This window comes from Octopus bimaculoides, chromosome 11, assembly GCF_046866305.1.
Source record: "Octopus bimaculoides isolate indiv1 chromosome 11, ASM4686630v1, whole genome shotgun sequence".
Lineage (NCBI taxonomy): Eukaryota > Metazoa > Mollusca > Cephalopoda > Octopoda > Octopodidae > Octopus > Octopus bimaculoides.
The window spans coordinates 3,042,695-3,049,312 of NC_142938.1; positions in this window are offsets into that span (position 1 = coordinate 3,042,695).

Below are 6,618 nucleotides of genomic sequence, written 5' to 3' on the forward strand. Positions count from 1 at the left end.
TCCATATACAGGGCACTCCACCAGCTGGTGGGTGCACTGCTTGAAAAGATTGTCTTCTTTTTAAACAAACCTCTTATATAAATACATTTCTGTCTGTGCGTACATATGTATGTGTGTATGTATGTATGTATACACATGTACAAAGAATCTCATAATGATGGAACACATTCTAAATGCTATTAACAAGAATTTGGACATGCGTAGGCAAGTAACCATGGTCTTGTGTATTACAAATAAAATGTGACTAGTCAATATGAGACTTTGTGTGTGTGTGTGTGTGTGTGTGTCCGTCCATCCATGGCTTCGTAGTTGAGACTATAAAATATCTTTGAAAAGTAGGAAAAATAATTATTTTCACGATCATTTGAAATGGTAATTGATCCTATATAAAAACATTTTGTATATATACATGTGTGTGTGTTTATGTGTATACATAACAGAACAGACCTTGTGCTCAGAGTATGAAGATTGCTTGGAGACACAAGGTGTGTTATAAAAACCTGCCTAGACACATGTCTTCACAGCAAGAAACTATCAGTAACTTGTATCTTTATACTGTGTACCTTAAATGATGTGTATGTATGTATACACATGCAACACAGTGTTTATAATACGTATGTATTTTTTTCTTGAGACAAAGTATAAGGTACTTCATAAATATTGTGGAGTATTATACTTTACTTTTTTGTATATTTTTTTCTTCTTTCTTTTGATGTTTGACTATCATTTCGTTCCTCCATATAATGTGTACCGTTTTGTAGCTCCTGGCTGTCTTCAGAGAGGTACAAACATCTGCGTTATTGCTGTAACGGAATAATAGTCAACCTTAGTATAACTAACTTGCTCATCTACAGCTAGTGTATGTATGTCATCATCATGTATACAAATATATATACATATATAGACACACACACACACATATATATATATATATATATATATCAAAAGGATGTGTTATACATACATACACATATAAACTCTCAATACACATGTGAACATATATTAAAATACAATTTTCATTATGAATCCTACCCACACCTCATTTCACTAGTAATGATAATAATTATTAATTAATTAATTAATTACCACCAGTCTCTTTCACTTCAATCAATGCCTCTTGCCTGCCATCTTATTTCTCATTCCTGCCTCATTCGTTACCGATTCCAATTACGTCCATCCTGCCAAAACCATTCCCCTGTGAGTCCCCCCTCCACTGTCCCCACTGCCTTGTCTACATCCACCTAAGTTCCACTCAACTTGATATATTATGTCCATCACTTATTTACTCTCATTTTAACTCTAGACGAACTCACTTACCTCTAGGCCTTACTCCAAATTCAGCATTTACCAACTTTCACCCCTCCAGTTTATTATATCTTACTCAACTTGAGGCAAACTGCTCTAAACTCCACTCCACACCATTTAATTCTTCCTTGTTTGCCAAACTGTATTTTCTGCTCAAAGTGAATTCCTCATGTAACCCCATTTCAATCTTAGCCCTATTCCACCTCATTCAACTCCATTCCATCTCCTGCCAACACTAACTCGAGTGTTACTCTACTCCAAGTTCAGCTCTGATCCACCTCAACTTCAATAATAGCCAAACTTGACGTTATTCTGCTCTGAGTCAAGTTTTACTACAATCCAACAAGCCTGGCCCTATTCCACCTCATCTCATCTCTGACCAATCTCCACTCCACACGTTCAAGTGTCACTCTATCCCATCCATTTCCATGACGTCTATCAACCACCCAATTTTTTCCACCCCAGTTCCAATTCCATTCTACCATGAGTCTCACTCAATACTTTTCTCCCAGTCCAACTCCACTCTAGTTGTTGTTAAATGTAAAATTTGAAAAAAATAAATAAATAAATGAAAACATCCAGAAATTTTTATTTTTTTAAATTTTAATCTAACAAATTCCGTCTCACATTACAATCCTCTTTCTCCTATCCATCTGCATCATCATCACAATTGTCTCTTATTTTATTATTATTATTATTATGTAAGGCAGCGAGCTGGCAGAATCATTAGCATGCTGGGTAAAATGCTTAGCAGTATTTCATCAGTCTTTATGTTCTGAGCTCAAATTCCGTCAAGGTTGACTTTGCCTTTCATCTTTGTGGAGTTGATAAATTAAGTACCAGTTACATACTGGGGATCGATCTAATCGACTGCCCCGCTTCCTCAAAATTTCGGGCCTTGTGCCTAGAGTAGAAAATATTATTATTATTATTATTATTATTATTAAGGTGGCGAGTTGGCAGAATTGTTAGCACACTGGACAAGATGCTTAGTGGCATCTCACTTATCATTAAGTTCTGAGTTCAAATTCTGCTGAGTTCAACTTTGCCCTATGTCCTTCTTTTTTGGTGGGGGGGGGGGCGGTCAATAAAATAAGTACCAGTTGAATACTGGGGTCACTGTAATCAACTAGCACCCCCACCCCTCTCCCAAAACTTCAGGCCTTGTGCCAAAAGTTTGAAACCATTGTTATTATTAGGGATGGACAAAATGTTTTTAGGTTCAAATCCTAGTGAGATTGATCATGTGATTTATTCTTTCCAGGAGCGGTAAAATATGCATGAGTCAAACTCTGATCATGATTTAAAAGAAAAAAAAAAAAGAGTACCTTTCCCATATGTATAGCCTTCTTTTCAGGTAAGAAATCATTCTAAAGGCAGTGGATTAGCAGAATTGGTAATACATCAGTCAAAATATCTTTTACTGACAATATTTTATATTCTGTGTTAAAATCCAAAAGAGCTAACCCTTTCGTTAACCCCATTCCACGAACATGGTGAAGAAGCAGAAGCTGAAAAGCATCAGACATGATGCCACAGATTTACTTATGTTCCGAGTTCAAATCCTGCCAAAGTTGACTTTGCCTTTCGTCCTTACAGGTGTTGATAAAATAAAGCACCGGTTAAATTCCTGGGGTCAGTTTAAATGACCAACATACTCCTCCTAACATTTTGGCCTTGAGCCTCTGTTAGAAGGTACTTTTAATATTTTCAGTTTTGGTTTTAATTCTTATATATATATATATATATATATATATATATATATATATATATATATATATATGCAGAGAGAGAGAGAGAGAGATGAGACTAGTTAAAGGATTCATCAGAATCTAGGCACATTAACACGTAAGATGCCAGAAATGGCTAGGTTCAATCATATAGGATTCACTTGGAGGTAAAACAACTATGAAGGTATCTTGCATTGGTAGGAGACTATAGATATGTAAGTACCAAATCCAGTTTAAATTGGATTTGGTGCTTATGTATGTAATATATATATATATATATATATATATATATATATATATATATATATATATATAAATATATTAGTATATGTGTGCAAGCCATACTGAGAAAATAACTAAGTGAATACAATTTTTTGAAATATTTCAAGAGAATCAAGCATAATTTTTGGTGCTAAATTCAAAATCATGACAACAAGTTAAGTGACATTCCTTTTTGCAATTCTGCAGAGGCAAGATACAATCCTTATTTCACTTAGTTTTTTTTTCCAACCATGCTTGTGAATATATAGTGTTCATTTTTGTAGCTTCAGAGTGTTTTGACTCCTATTTTTAGCAAAGCAGGTGCTTAAAAAAGAGCTCTTATTATATATAATTCTTTTATATATATAAAGAATATACAGTTTTAGTTTGCAGCCACTAACATTAATATCCCTCATATGTAAGGGTGTGTATACATTATATATAAAGTCCTAGGGTTGGTTTTCAAGGCAGTGCCCCAGTATGGGCACAGTCTAATGACTAAAGCAGATAGGACACAGCATGCTATACAAGCTCATTCAATTTATTGTACTATTGAGGCATGGAACTTATAGCAACTTGTAATTAAATCCTGTGCTTATTAAATGATATCAATGTTATTCTTGAATAACTTCTGTTGATGTTTTCAATTTGAGGGGTGGGGCACCAATGCACTCCTCATCTAACAGGCACTCTGTTGGATATGATGATGATGGTTCCAGTTGATCTGATCAATGGGACAACCTGCTCGTGAAATTAATGTGAAAGTGGCTGAGTACTCCACAGACATGCGTAACCCTTAATGTAGTTCTCAGAGAGATTTGGTGCAACACAATGTGACAAGACATGAGGCCTGTATGGCTTCGTGTGTGTGTATGTGTATATATATATATATATATATATATATATATATACACACACATCACACTTGTATTGTTATAGAAAGAAATGTATACAAATGATTGAATGATGGTGTGTGTACATAGACAATCGAAGAGTAGATATTTATCTATGCATTTATGTATAGGTGTAATGAGAGATATATATTAGATATTGAATTATACACCTGTATTGATATGAATGATAATACAAATCTACATACATTTATCAGCCTCATATGCATATATATATATATATATATATACACAGACTCACACTTATTTCTATATACACACAAGTATCTGAATAAGCATTAAGTTTTAATTATATATATATGTGTGTCTATATTGTATTTTAACGTGTATAGGGAACCCCCTAATTTTGGGGGCTTAAAATTTAGAAAAAAGGTTTTGTAAGGGATTATAATACTATGAATGTCTAAGAAACTCCCACCTTTTGAACCTAATTTTTGACAGAAAAAGAGTCCCTTATACACATTAAAAGACAGTATATACATACATATGTACATATACAAGTGTCTATGTATGGGTTTGTGAGTGTGACTATATATTTATATTTATGTATGTATTTATATACACATCCATACTGCTATAACCATAATATATATGTATGTGTCTAACCCATGCCAGCATGGAATATGGATGTTAAATGACAATGATGATGATGACAATGTAAGTACATGTATGTGTGTGTGTATATATGTACATATATATATGTATATATGTACATATATATATGTATATATGTACATATATATATGTATATATATATATATATATGTATATATATATATATATATGTATATATATATATATATATGTATATATATATATATATGTATATATATATATATATATATATACATTTATCTATTTTCTGCTGTTATCATTTCTACTCAATTTGTTTCCACGAATTTTAAAACATACATACATACATATATACATACATAAAAATAATAATAATAATAATAATCTTACTATTTATCTAACGTTGCTCATTCAGTCATGCCATCACTATTTCTTTCCCCCTCACGCTCTTTCCCTGCCCCGCTGCCCCTCCGTGAACTTTGCTCCTCTCCTCCCTTACTTAAATAACCTTGCGCTAATTGAAAAGAATTTAAAAAAAAACAAAATTTAAATTAAATAAATTAAATAATTATAATTATGGATTAAGAGACACAAAACAAAAACAAAAAAAAAGATAAAGAAATAAAAAAACTAATTCCTCTACTTTTGTTTTGTTGTTGCTTTTTTGTATTTCTTTTTGGCTTTTTATTGATATTGTTATTTAGCACCGAGATGCCATGATCAGGCAGATGCGTTAGTGTACTTGTGTCTCAACCTCTATATATAAATATATATAGGTGCAGAAGTGGCTGTGTGGCAAGTAGCTTGCTTACCAACCACATGGTTCCGGGTTCAGTCACACTGCATGGCACCTTGGGCAAGTGACTTCTACTATAGCCTTGGGCCGACCAAACCATTGAGTGGATTTGGTAGACGGAAACTGAAAGAAGCTCGTCGTATATATATATATATTTATGTATGTATATGTGTGTGTATGTATATGTTTGTCCCCAGCAACATCGCTTGAAAACCGATGCTGGTCTGTTTACGTCCCCGTCACTTAGCGGTTCGGCAAGAGAGCCCAATAGAATAGGTACTAGGCTTACAAAGAATAAGTCCCGGGGTCGGTTTGCTTAACTAAATGCGGTGCTCCAGCATGGGCGCAGTCAAATGACTGAAACAAATAGAAGAATATATATATATATATTTTCTCTTATCCTTATATTAGCTTCAGTAATCTGACGACGTCCATGCTGGAGCACTGCCTGTAGTCAAACAAATCGACCCCAGGACGTATTCTTAGTAAGCCTAGTACCTGTTCCACCACTCTTTTTAGCCGAACCGCTAAGTTATGGGGACGTATACACACCAAGAGCATTTTGTCAAGCGATGGCAGGTAGACAAATAAACACAGACACACGTATATATATATATATATATATATGTGTACAATGCATTTCTTTCAGTCTCCATCTACCAAACCCCATCACAAAGCTTTGGTTGAACCACGGCTATAGCAGAAGACACTTACCACACAGCCACGCCTGTGTTTATGTATGTATATATATATGTATATATATATATATATATATATAAATGCATGTATATATATATAAATGCATGTATATATATATATATATATATATAAATATATGCATAAATATGTATATATATATATATGGATATATATATATATCTACATATATATATGGATATATATATATATATACATATATATAAATATACATATATATATAAATATACATATATATATAAATATACATATATATATAAATATACATATATATATAAATATACATATATATATATAAATATACATATATATATAAATATACATA